This window comes from Lactuca virosa, chromosome 9 (genome assembly GCF_052849685.1).
Source record: "Lactuca virosa cultivar CGN04683 chromosome 9, Lactuca_virosa_CGN04683_v6, whole genome shotgun sequence".
NCBI lineage: Eukaryota > Viridiplantae > Streptophyta > Magnoliopsida > Asterales > Asteraceae > Lactuca > Lactuca virosa.
In genome coordinates this window covers 169,466,179-169,481,197 of record NC_136434.1, presented here as the reverse complement: position 1 = coordinate 169,481,197, position 15,019 = coordinate 169,466,179, and the positions used below count along the sequence as shown (strand labels likewise).

General features: G+C 28.9%; 1 long non-coding RNA gene across 1 annotated transcript; it reads right to left on the bottom strand.

The window, feature by feature from the left end:
- Positions 1–12,506: 12,506 nt before the first annotated feature.
- LOC145136812 (uncharacterized) lies at positions 12,507–13,247 on the bottom strand. Its single transcript, XR_013720722.1, has 3 exons — positions 13,164–13,247; positions 12,783–12,884; positions 12,507–12,547 (listed from the first exon to the last, which is right to left on the bottom strand). It is a non-coding gene; the product is annotated as an uncharacterized LOC145136812 (long non-coding RNA).
- Positions 13,248–15,019: the final 1,772 nt, after the last annotated feature.

The window sequence follows — 15,019 nt, the reverse complement described above, 5'->3', positions numbered from 1 at the left end:
TTTTCTAAAAACTTTTGAACGTCGATCACCGTTGTAATCCAGTAAGTTCCACAACAATTGAGGAGGTTGCATAAGCAAAGGCAATTTAATCTTCCCTTCACTACAACATATGGAGAACTTTGGAATGGATGGCGAATACGTTTTAATGGTGCGCTCCTCATACCATAATATAGCTTGAGAGTGTATACATGTGCGAGTTGCATCACCAAAATCCCAATACGACAAAATACGACCTAAAGAACATCAATTTAAAGGAATTAAATATAAGGAAATGACATGCTCTTACAAAGTTCGGAAATTGATTCATAAGTATTCAAGGATTACGTTGAAAATGTATAATTTGTGATGCATTAGAAGACAAAATTCTTGCATTATCCACAGTTGGTATGGACGAATGTACAACCGAGTTATTTGTTGTAATCCGATCATTCGAGTTAGGTGTTATAGTCGAATGTAATGAATTCCCACCAATATCAAAAGTTGTACGTGAAGAAATTATCCTATGAGGTGCTGGCCGATCAAAAGTGCGCATCTCTTCGTTGTTGAGAGGAGAGGCTAATAAAAAAAATTTATATAATATAAATGATACATATCCTTCATCGATGTAAGTAAGAGACACAACAAAAAAGAAAGGAGACACACCAGAAGAAGGTCTACCACGATGATGACATGTGGAGCTAATAGTGTCAATGCTAAAAGTTGGAGGTCGTCCTCTTAACCGAGGATGACCTCCCCGACTTGGTCTCCAGAATGGTAGTGCTTCAAAGGTATTAGAAGGTAAAGCAGTAGAACTTCTACCATTATCCAGACTATAAGTTTGTACCACCGAATGTACAACTAAGTTATTAGTTGTACTTGGAGCATTGAAGTTACTCATTATAGTCGAATGAACTGGATTCCCGTCAATACCAATAGTTGTACTTGAAGAAATCATCATATGAGGTGATGGCCGATTGGAAGCGCGCATCACCTCTATGTTGACAGTACAGGCTAATATAAAATTATATAATGTAAATGATACATATGGTTGCTCGATGTAAGTAACTTACTTACAAACATAAGTATACAAACCTGATGAGAATGTCATGCTAGGTACCGAATTTGAAGTAATAATATTCTCATTGACATGTATACTTCCATATTGTGAATACCGATGAGCATTGTCACCAACAAAGTAAGGAGACACAACAAAAGACAGTCTCCCACGACGACACCTTGGGGAAGTAATATCGTCAATGCTACAATCTGGAGGTCGTCGTCTTACCCTAGGACGACCTCCACGGCGTCGTCTCGTGACTTGTTCGGCTTCAATAGTATCAGAAGGTAAAGCAATAAAAACATCGGTTGTTGACGGTAAATAAAAGTCACTTGAATGAAGAGATGTATTACCAAGACTATCCATTACAATATATATGTTTCGATAACATATGATACATCATTAGATCCATAAAAGACAAATAACATATTGTTATGCTTTAACATAAACTCTATTAGCAATTAAAATCTATTAGTTGCATAATTGACTTTCTTTATTGCTTTTATGATCATTTTTATGTTATAACATACATATGAAATTTGATTGTTATTTTTACAAAATATTAACTATTTTAAATTTAACCGAATAGCATTTTTTTGGTTTCTCTATATCATTATAAGACAAACATAAGTTAAAGAAATTTGAAAATAAAACAATACTATAGACATATAAAGGTTCAAAAAAAATCTAATAAAAATAAACTAATAGCTAATCAAAGTAAAATTCTACTTTACTATTATACTAAATCTAAATCTTGTGTGCTTCAAACATATCTGGTTTAAATGCAAGCTGCGTAAATTTTGTTGATACCAAAAGACACACTGCAAAAAAAATTTAATATATATTACAGATAAAACACTGTCATTTAATATTTTGAAAGACAATATAATGTATAATAATAAGGATAATATATTTTATAACATACTTGACGGTAAGCAAACCAACTTGACCTGAGACGCAAAAATGATATATTTCCTTGATATTGCACGATGCGTTGGAACAATAAGCGAAGCACTTGTGTCATATAGCTTCATTTGAATTCTATGTCCCCTACAAATTATTTATAGTTTTTAATAAAACATTTTATTTTTCTATCATTTTACTTACAAAATACTTATGAAAAAATTTAATAAAAATATTTACTTACAATTCATCTTCCAAAAGTATTATAAATTCATCTTTGAATTTAATTCGTTTGCCCGACACAATTTTTCCAACAAAATGTACAAAAAATGAAAACATAATGTAATAACATATTTATATATATTTAATATATGTAATTGTTAATATGATCACAAAATAAGTATCGTTTTATATTTACCGATTATAAGTTTTCGAACAACACTGTCATGCACAATTGTTTTAATAGGAAACACTAATGGATATAAAGGAAATCCATTGTGAAAATCCACCTATATCGGAGCGAGTTCTGTCTTCTCATTGATAATAATCTTTAAATCACCATAAATGAAACAGTAATTTTCATATCTCGGGTATTCATGGAAGTGAAACTTTTCTACTTGAAAAGACGATAACGAAAAAAGACATCTCATGTAATGATCACCATATAAATGAAATAATTCTTCTGGGACAAAACCTACCATTTTTTCTCTCTAAAAATATAAATTTAGTAAATCTTTATGAAAAATATAATATCAATATGAAAGATATATACCGACATTTTTTATCAATGAATATAACCTGTTTTCTTTTTCTCTCAATGTCGTGCCAGACAAAATGAACTCGAACAAATGATATCTTATATGAAACTCCAGTATATTGGAATCGAAGAGATTGAAAAACTTCAACATTCACATACCCATCCATTCTCTATAAACATTGGTAAGTTAAATTAAATAAAGTTTATGAAACGATAATCTAATATGACAAATATAATAATACGATGACATTACATAATAAGATGTTATTTATGTATACATTTATAATTACAACTGTAAAAATCATTTTATAATAAATTTAGATTTCCTTTATTAGGTTTAAAATGTATTAGATCATATGATTAACAGCTTTCTTATTAATTTTGCAAACCCCAATGCAATACTTGTTAAATTTCATATTAGCACAATCCTAAATTAAAAAAAAACTAAACCATAAAATCTATTAAACATGTTAATACTATTGACTAAGAAACAAAAGTTAAGATGATCTATTGTTTCAGAGAACTACATACGGAAAGAGAATTTGTTTGTGTTCACAGATATGATAAAGCAATAGATAACCTGTATAGCAAAACATCTTACATCAAAATAAATTAAAACATAAATTCATCCACAATTTTACTCAAGAACAAACAAAATGTCGCAAAATAATACAATTTTGTTTTCTGTAACACGTTTTATTTACCAACAAACCAACAACACCAACAAACATACTAAATAAAGTTGAAAACGCAATACAATATTTAAATGGTTAAACGATCCAACTTATCCAATTTCACAAAAATCATATAATTTTTGTGGTATATAACACTTAACAACATATAAACAAACATCAAAAAAAGAGAAAGTAATAGATATTATGAAGTTGAAACCTTGTATCACCCAAAGATGTGTTCCAAATTCAGAAAACCCGACTAATTGAAGCACAATGAAGAAACGTATGGAGACACAGAAGGTTTCGAGATTATAAATGGACACAATTCATTTAATTCATTTAAATAGTAGGAATGATTGTGCAAAGCAAAATCGGGTGTAATGGATTATATAAGAAATGGTTATAGCCACTAGCCCTCAACTTTAATAACATGGTTCCTACACTCCAATAACGTTGACAGTGATAATTCCATTAGTGCCCTCAACCGTTTTTTTATTGATTTAACTAACCTTTAATTGAACAAATAATATTCCATTAGTGCCATTAACCGTTTTTTTAATTGATTTAACTAACATTTAATTGAACAAATAACATATAAAAAACAGCAAGAAAAAACCAACACGTATCATTTGACTTTTACTCATAAAATCTCTTACATTTCAAACCTTTCTACCTGCTTAATCGAATTAGTAAGTAAAATTTTGGTTAAATAACTTTTTTTATTATCTGTGTTTTTTTCAACAAAAAATCAAAATTACATATAAGGTAAAACACTGAAAATGCAATTAGGGGTAAAACGATCCAAAAATAATTAGGCAGGAGGAGTAAAATGGTACAGAATCTTTAAAACAAAATAGGAATCCGTTATAATCGTACAAAAATATGACATGTATATTGATTTCAAGGATTCTAACTGCATTCACGTCATGAGGAAATATTGAAAATTAGATATATAAAACGATTGTAAATCTCCAAGAAACGTTCAGTTAAACCACATATGTATTGTAAATAAAGTTAAAAGATTTAACTATTTAAGCAATGTACTTTCAAATATAGTATCGTATTTTTAAAAAATTTATGCTATTTTTGTTATTCATATTTTATTTGCCAACCCACAAGCATTTCAATACAAATCGGGGAGGAAGGGTAAAATGGTCCAAAATCATAAAATATGCAGGAGGGGTAAAATGGTCCAAAAGCATTAAAACGAATTAGGAATATGTTACAATAACAAAAAAAACATATTTGTTTTATTGAAAATAAGAATTAAAATTTAAAGTATTATGCTATAACTTTAAGTATAATGCTTAAATAAGAAATATTTAACATAATTACTTTTTTTTATTATATGTGTTTTTTACAACAAAAAATCAAAACGACCTGTAAGATAAAACACTGAAATTGCAAGAAGGGGTAAAACAGTCCAACATCAAAAATGATGGAGTAGGGGTAAAACGGTCCAAAATCATTAAAATGAAATAGGAATCCGTTATAATCGTACAAAAAGATTACATGTATTCTGATTTTATAGATTGTAACTGGTTTCGAGTCATAACGAAATAGGAATCCATTATAGTCGTACAAAAATATTACATGTATTTTGATTTTAAGGAATCTAACTGCATTCACGTCATAATGAAATATTAAAAAGTAGATATATAAAACAATTGTACATCGCCAACAAATGTATTGTAAATAAAGTTAAAAGATTGAACTAGTTAAGCAATGTACTTTCAAATATAGCATAATTGTTTTTTAAAATTATGGTATTTTTCTTATGCATATTTTATTTGACAACCCATAATCATTTCAATACAAATGGGGGAGGGGTAAAATGGTCCAAAATCAGAAAAGATACAGGAGGGGTAAAATCGTCCAAAATCATAAAAACGAATAACGAATATGTTACAATAACAAAAAAACATATTTTTTATTGTAAATAAGATTTAAAATTTATATAAAACCTTTACATTTGTTCAATCAATATTTTTTTATAAACTTTTACATTTTTATAAAATGTTATAATATTTTTTTACCATTTACAGGTTGAACATACATATTTCTTTAAAGATGATACAGGAATCAACTAATCTATTCAAAAACTAATCAAGATCCTTGCCATTCAACTGCATGAGCAACATCCATAGAAATGAAGGGTTGAGGAATTGAGCAACATTAAAATTTTCTAATTTCAGACAATAAAGTTAAGGCAAATAAGAAATCAATGATTGAAATGATAGCATTTACACTTGAAAGCTATAAAAACAAAAAGTTTATTATGAAAAGAGGGAGCAACTTAACGGTACTGACAGGGGCAATATAGGAATAACAGAAAAATGATAACATACCACCAATCTTTTTTGTTGCAATAAATCATTCCTGACATAAAGCATGCAAAATCCCCAACTGTCACTTGATTCACCATATACCTAGGCTGCAAAAAATAAAACTACTTGAGTCATATGAGTTTTAGTTAGGAAGGAGGGTTGAATCTGGTATAAAGTGAAAATATTTCTTATTAGGGCCTTGTAAATTTTACTCCATAGCCCAATTCACTCATTCAACAAAACAATCACCACACCCATTTTAATTTGAATCAAGATTCTAGAAGTTTTCTTCTTAAAAAAGGAAGCTAGTTAGCTTAATCTACTGACAACCAATCATTAAACATGTCAACAAATAATCTATCTAAAAATATATAATGTTGGAGAGTAAAATCAACCACAATCATTGGATAATGAAACTTAGAAAACTTGAAAACATTAACATATAAACTTTTTTTTCAAGGTCTTACCTTTCATTGTATTTGTTTTCAAAATTAAATTTTAAGCAAGATAACAACCCCACCATGTTGGACATTCTAGTTTGATCAACACATTGTAGAACAGATTGTCTGAACCCCAAAGAATGTAGATATAGTTTTTTTATGTCAAATAAAAGTGATGATGAATATGGTTCTAAGATTATACATCTAATTGCAACCCTTGAAGATAAAATAAGATTTAAAATTTATATAAAATTGGAAATAAATGGTTTCCCTTCTTCAAAACATATATAAAATAATAATTTCAGATCATATAACATAAAACAACATAATCTGATGATTGAAATTATAAATTACAATAAAAACAAAGTATAAAATAAAACCAAATATTTAAAATATAATACCCAACAAATAAACAATGGTTCATAAATTCAATGTCAAATAAATACAATCAAATAAATCTCCTTGGCATAGTTATTGTCTCGAAATCCGAACGAAATGAAAAGACTTCATGACAACGATGAATCGGAACAACACACTCAATTCTTTTTCCTGTAAAAAAAGAAAGTTCATTGTTTCGATAATCTCACCATTCATGTGCATCTGCATTGATGTTAATAACATCAACTTCAACCCACTGATTACGAATGAGAACCCATAAACCCCACATATGATCTCCATTCAGACAAAAAAATCCTAACTTTCCCTCAAATTTTATTAGCCTCGATGTATACGACATGTAATTTATATTTGTAGAAGGTGAGAATATGATTACATATTCTTCAGAATATGCATCAAATTGCAAAATTTGATAGTTTGACAATAAGATGTAAACTACACCTTTACTTATGACTGCTTCTTCCGATACAGGATGAACAGAAGATGGTAACCGAATATTACCAAGGTCCCTCCATTTTCATGTAGTGGACTGAAATAATTCTACTCCGAAGTTTTCATAGTCATGATCGTTTGTCACGTCACTACAACGAAAGATACATAAAAGTTATACAACCAAATAAAATAAATACTTAAATAATAATTGTAAAAACGACTTACGATGACTCTTCATATGATAAACGAATTATCTTGAACTGCAACGGGTTCGAACACATAACCACCATAGCAAACTTAACCGCAATGTACTTATATATTGGAAATGGTAATGTTCTGCAATCTAATGTCGTCGGTTTACAAATAAATAAAAACTTTTCTGGATATTCATCCGGACAATCACATTCACCAAGAATGAGTCCGTTCCACGAAGTTGCTAAGATTGTACACGAATTTGGTATACAACCAATGTCAAAATTAATCGAACCACACGACGAAATAAACTTACGTTCTATCGGTCCCCAAGCTTTCTTTTGTTGAACAATAACTCCATGAAGCACATTATTTTTCCGCTTGAAAAGATCAAGAACATGGCTGTTGTATGTTAGTTTTTCAAGATGTTTACTTGTACAACGTATGATATGAAATGTCTTTAATGATGTTCTTGAAAGAATTTCAATAAACATGTCTGTCTCCAATAATGCCAGCTGTAAAACAATTAAAATAATCATATAATGAACAAACATAAACTAAAAATAATTATTTAAAATGCATATAACATATGAATGATAAAAAAAAGGTAGATGAAAGTATAAAAATAACCATTATAAGTACAATCGTAGTATATTGAAAGTAGAATGACCATTATGCCCACACTCCTCCCATTTCATCCCACACCATTTATAGATTTATTTAATAATTGCCAATGTCGAGAACTTAACATTAGGGTTGTTAGATTAACAAAACGTCAAGTAACAGCATCAGACTTAAACGGTAATGTATGTAAAATGAGTCTATAACCAAAAAGAAAGTAATGTCACATAATATTCACATTCATATATGATAAAAATCGAACCAAAGAGCACAAGACGCAACAAATTAACAAAAATAAGATTCAAAATTTATGCAATTTTCATATTGACATAAACATAATTGAAAAAGATACCTTCGTATGGAGTTCTGTTTGACGATTGATTTCATAACCTTCAGCATCATCCATTCTTGATTGTAGCAAAGAAAGTTGTTATATTGTTTCAGATAATTACACACCAAAAAAGAGTTTGTTTGTCTTGACAGATATCAGAAAGAAAAAGATAACCTGTATAGCAAACAACTTACATCAAAATAAAATAAAACATAAATTCATCTACAATTTTACGCAAAAACAAACAAAATGTGGCAAAATAATCCGATTTTGTTTTATGTAAAACGTTATCTTTACAAACAAAACAACAAAATCAACAAACATAACAAAAAAACTTCGAAAACAGAATACAATATTTCAATGGTTAAACGGCCTAACTAATCCAATTTCACAAAAGTCATACTTTTTGTCGCATAAATAACTTACAAACATATAAATAAACATTAAAAAAAATCAAAGTAATAGCTAATATGAAGTTAAAACCTTGTATCACCCTTTTATGTATTCCAATTTCAGATTTCCCGAATAATTGAAGCAGAATGAAGGAAGTTATGGACATAGGGAGATGTACTACAATGCACATAATTCATGTGATCGCAACTTATAGAATAAATGTGCAGAGCAAAATCCGATGTAACAGGTTAAAGAAGAAACGGTTACAGACACTACCCCTCAACTTTAATCCCAAGTTTTCGTAAACTACAATCACATAAACTTGCAAATTTCATTATTGCCCTCAATTTTTTTATTCATATAAATAATATTTAAATAAACAAATAATAGATAAAAAACAAAAGAAAAAAGCAAAACGTCTAATTTAAATTTCCCTCATAAAATCTCTTATATTTTTAAGCCTCTGTAACTACTTAACTGAATTTAGTAGGTATAAAATAGGTTAAATGATTTTATTTTTATTATTAGTATTTTTTACAACAATAAATCATAATGACATGTAAGCTAAAATAGCAAAAAATGCAATTAAGGGCAAAACGGTCCTAAATAAAAAATGACGCACCAGGGGTAAAACTGTCCAAAATAATTAAAACAAATTAGGAATCCGTTATAACCGTACAAAAGGATTACAAGTATTTTAATTGTGTGGATGCTAACTGGTTTCGATTCATAGCACATCTGTATCGTAAATAAAGGTAGAAGATTTAACTATTTAAGCATTATACTTTCAAATATAGCATCATTTTTCAAAAAAAAAAAATAATGCTTTTTTTTTCTTATTAGTGCTTTTTACAACAATAAATAAAAATGGCATGTAAGCTAAAACAGTGAAAATGCAATTAAGGGCAAAAGGGGCCAAAATATAAAATGATGCAGCAGGGGTAAAACGGTCCAAAATAATTAAAACGAATTAGGAATCCGTTATAATCGTACAAAAAGATTACAAGTATTTTAATTGTACGGATACTAACTGGTTTCGATTCATACCACATATGTATTGTAAATAAAGTTAGAAGATTTAACTATTTAACCAGTGTACTTTCAAATATCGCATCATTTTTTCAAAAAAAAAATCATGCTTTTTTTTCTTATTAGTGTTTTTTACAGCAATAAATCAAAATGATATGTAACATAAAAAAGTGAAAATGCAATTAAGGGCAAAACGGTCCAAAATAAAAATAATGCAGCAGGGGTAAAACGGTCAAAAATAAGTAAAACGAATTAGGAATCCGTTATAATCGTATAAAAAGATTACAAGTATTTTATTTGTACGGATTCTAACTGGTTTCGATTCATACCACATCTGTAAATCAGGTGATTATTATCAGGTTTGCAACTTTCAATTTTGTATCATTTTCTACATCAATTTATCTTTTTATAAAGTGGAATTCTTTTTAATATATTGTGGAAAATGTCGTTGGAAAGTGTAACAACAAAAGTAGGTATACAATATTTGATAGAAGCTTGATTGTGGAATCAACATGGCTGCAAAAATCACATTGGCTATAGGAATCAGGTTGATTGTAGTTTAAACTATTTATTATTATGACATCATTCTTTGAAAAGTCTACTTAATTATGTTAATGAAAATTCATTTGTATTTGAATGACATTGCTATGATTGGTAGATTTTCAAAGTAAAAAGATTTAATAGGAAGAATGAAAGTGGGATGCTATGATAAACAAATCAATGAAAGAACATTGTTATTTCTTGCATATAACCATTATCTAAGGAGGGTGTGTCTCTCACATTTAAGCATGCGACAGAAACTTAAAAGCTTGAAAAAACCAAACAGAAGTTAGAAAAATTAAAGGTGCCTCCATTCGAAAACTACCCTGTTCATTTTCCAATATTTTTGAATAAATAATGTAACTTTTTATAGTTGTGAGACAGAAATATAAGAAATGGAGACAACCAATGAAATCAAAGATAACGAACTCTTCAGATCTCTAAAAGCTTTAAAGAACACAAAAGGTTCTTCAAATGTCTTAAATGCCCCTGACCTTACCCATATCAACCCATGTACACCACAAAGTACAATAAACGAACCGTACGCATCAGAGGCAGCCATAGATGGTGCACCAGAGGTCTCAAGATCACATGACAAACTGAAAGATGTAATTGTGGTGCTTCTTAATGATGAAATATTGAAAAGTAGATATATAAAACAATTGTCCATCTCCAACAAATGTATTGTAAATAAAGTTAAAAGATTTAACTATTTAACCAACGTACTTTCAAATAAAGCATCATTTTTTTAAAAAAATTATGCTATTTTTCTTATTGATATTTTATTTGACAACCCATAATCATTTCAATACAAATGGGGGAGGGGTAAAATGGTCCAAAATCAGAAAAGATGCAGGAGGGGTAAATCGTCCAAAATCATTAAAACGAATAACGAATATGTTACAATAACAAAAAAAATACTCTTTTATTGTAAATAAGAATTAAAATGTAAAGTATGATGCTATAATTTACAATATAATGCTTAATTACGAAAATATAACATAATTACTTTTTTTATTATTTGTGTTTTTTACAACAAAAACTCAAGACAACCTCTAACATAAAACACGGATAATGCAAGCAGGGGTAAAATGGTTAAAAATCATTAACAATGCAAGAGGGGTAAAATGGTCCAATATCATTAAAACCAATTACCAATCTGTTACAATAACAAAAAACATATATATATATATATATATATATATATATATATATATATATATATATATATATAAAGTATGATGCTATCATGCAAAGTACATTGCTTAAATAAGACAATAACATAATTTTTTTTGATGGATAACCCAAATTAAAAAATATTTCAAATTCCATAGTATAGACAAAATAATTTATATAAACTTTAACGTCTTTATAATTGGTAAAAGGTTTCATTTTCAGTGTGTTTAACTATTTTGAGGTAAAAAGCTTATTCAGGGGTATATGTGGAAATTTAGAAGATTAACATGTTAACAGTATGTCCAACAACTAAACCATTCAGCACAAGTTCCAAGGACTCGAATTATTCAATGAAAGCACACTTCATATATTAATCAACACATATACACCTCCAAAGATCAGCCCTTCGATCAAAACTGAACTGCAAACCTGATAATAGGTTTGACTTTTTCTGTTTTGAACTTGATTTCATTTATTAATTTTCATATGAATTTTCATTAACATAAACTCTATTAGCAATTAAAATCTATTATTTGCATAATTGACTTTCTTTATTGTTTGCAAACCAACACTATCCATCACAAATACAATACAAAATTGGGGGTAGAAAGGGTAAATTGGTCCAAAACCATAAATGATGCACGAGGGATAAACAGTATTAAATGAAATAAAAAATGCTGAAGATAGTTGATAATGAAAGTGGGTTACCTTAATTGATAGCAATAAAAGTGAAATAACATTAAAAACAATTAACTACAATTGAAAAACTTATAAACATTAATTCAAAAAAACAAATAACCACTAAGTGCAGCAAATCCAAAAGAACAATACAAAAAACAAAAAAAAATTTCACAAAGTTAATTCTAAATCACTCATCAACATCTGATTCATCAAAAAGTTTCATGACTCGATTTCGAGATTGAATGGAAACTTTCACTTTCTTTTTCACTGGTATCAATGGTAGATCTACACCCAAGTCTTCATCTTCACATAGATCTACAACTTCTTCCCACTTCCAACATAACAAAGCCAACTTCCTTTTTTCTTTTTTTGACAGCTTCTCCTCTTCTTTGGCAATTAAAGAAATCTGAAAGAGAAAAACAAACTAACATGCATATCTATCTGAAAACAAAACTAATAAAATCTTTACCTCTTCCGAAATGACCCTCTCCAACTGGGATTTGTAGGGACTGAAGTGAACACTAAAGTCGATTATTTCAACACTATCAGAATCAGAGAGACATGTTGATTATGATACATCTGAATGTGGATTGACTTTTCCATCAAAATCTCCAAATTTCTACAAAACAATTACAAAGAACACAATTGCTAATATATATCAAATCCAAATTTGAGAAATAAACGAAATTTAACTTCAACGAAATTGAATACACAATGAATTACAAATCAAATCAATCTATTACATACACAATAAGTTCACCTTGTGTGAAGAAATAATAGGCAATGAAATAATAGGCAAATTGCAAACAATAAAGTACAAACCATAGAAATCGATTGAAGAAGTTAATTTTTACCTTAGGTGAACAGATGTCAGACGAACTGGAATCATTAGGATCAAATGTCGATTGTGATACATCTGATAGTGGATCGACTTTTCCACAAACATCTTCAAAGTTCTACATAATAATTAAACATAACACAATTGTTAATACATAAGCAATCGAAATATGAAACATAGTTGAACCTTAACTTCAAATATACATCGACCTTGAAAATACAATTAAGTAACAATCAAAGAATACGATTACAGAGACAAAAAAAGCTTACCTTATCTGAAAAAACAACCAACGAATTGAAAAACATAAATGTATGGAATCAATTACTTTTACCAATTTAAACAAACAAATCCAATGAAATACAAACAACAAAAATCAATTAAACAATTGAATGTTTACCTCAGGTGAAGGTATGTCAGACGAATTGGAATCATTAGGATCAACTGTCGATTTTGATACATCTTTCGGTGGATTCACTTTTCCAACAACAACTTCAACGTTCTACATAAAAAGTAAACGTAACACAATTGTTAATACATATGAAATCGAAACTTGAAACATTAATGGACATTACCTTCAATTTTATATCGAACTTGATTATACAATGGACTAAATATCAAAGGAATGGAGATAATAAGCTAACATTACGAGAAGAAAGAATATACGAATTGGCAAAAACATTAAATCAAACGAATCAATTAGTTTTACCAATTGAAACAAACAAATGCAATGAGATACAAAGAATCGAAATCGATTAAACAAATGATTTTTTACCTTAAGTGAAGGTATGTCAGACGAATCAGAAGCCATTGGATCAACAGAAGCAAATATTTATTCCAACAATTGTCAATCGACAACTATCATTGAAGCAATTACATTGAAATTCAACTCTTTATATAGGCAAGACAGTTAATGAAAACCACCTGATTTCTAGCAATCATGGAATTGTGTGGTGCAGTTCTTGATTAAAACCAATTTGCGGTTAACGGCAAAAGTTCGATGCGTGCTACACTTGAATGCAGTTTCCAAATCAATTGCTTCTTCAGGAAACAACAGCCAATTGTGTACAACGTGGGTAGAGACGGAATCGTGGGGGAGAAGAACCAGGAAGCGAAACTGCAAGAAACCGCCAAAATCGAGTTTATGCGGACGAGATTGAAAGAACGTGGAGTTTAGACGGCTGAGATTTTGAGGACGACGGTTAGACTCACCGTCATCAATAGTATTAATAATTGGTAATTAAAAAGTTAAATCGTAAGATCTAATACAGAGTTGTTTTATATATAAAAAGGGAATGTATTATTTATTACCAAATAAAATTGATGAGAAAGTATAGTGGTAAAATGTGAAATATTTTTACGAACAAAAGTCAGATAACTAAAACTAAAAAACAAACTGAGATGTGTAATGTCATTGTTAAATTTGAATTATTTAGATCTTTAGAGGTAAAAACAAACAATTAAAACTAAAAAGCAATTGATAGAAAGAAAAATATGACTGTTAGATTTGAAATATCTAATACCATATGGCGTAAAATAAGATTAGTAAACCAAAAAACATGGAATGCGGGATTCAAACCACTTATCTCTAAGGCTGGTTGGTATGGAGCAGGAAATGAGTGAGGGAAGTTTTCCCTCGTCCTGGAACATCATACCGAGGGTGAAGGAAGATGAGTGCAGGGAAAGAGTGAGGGGAGCGTATCCCGCACTCTCTCTCCCAATGTGATTGCTTAGTTTTTTTTTCTTTTAATAATTATTAATTTTATACCTACTAAAAAATCATAAAAAATATATCAAAATTTATGGTTTTTAATTCCCTATAAAATATGTATAATATTTGTTTAAAATGTATATTTAAAAAAAATAAAAAAATAAAATATAGTGAAAAGTAGTGAAAGATGACAATTTTCTGTCTTTTGGTGAGGTAAATGAGAGTGAGGGAAAGCTGATGTGACACTAAAAATTGAAGGATTTTTCCCATACATACCCCGTGGTCTAAACAAAATCCGTCTTACCGTTAGGTTAACTTTTATAAAAAATAAAAAACTTTTAAATTTTAAATCAATAAATAAATAATTCAAAATAATACTAAGTGATAATAATAATAATTATAACAACCATAAAAATTATGTCAAATTTAAACTTTTAAAACATTTCCAAAATCTGTTGATTATTACAAAACTTGTTTTCAAAATATCTAATGTCAGAGTGTCCCAGAACCAATCATAAAAGCATAGGAGGTGTACGATCATGCCT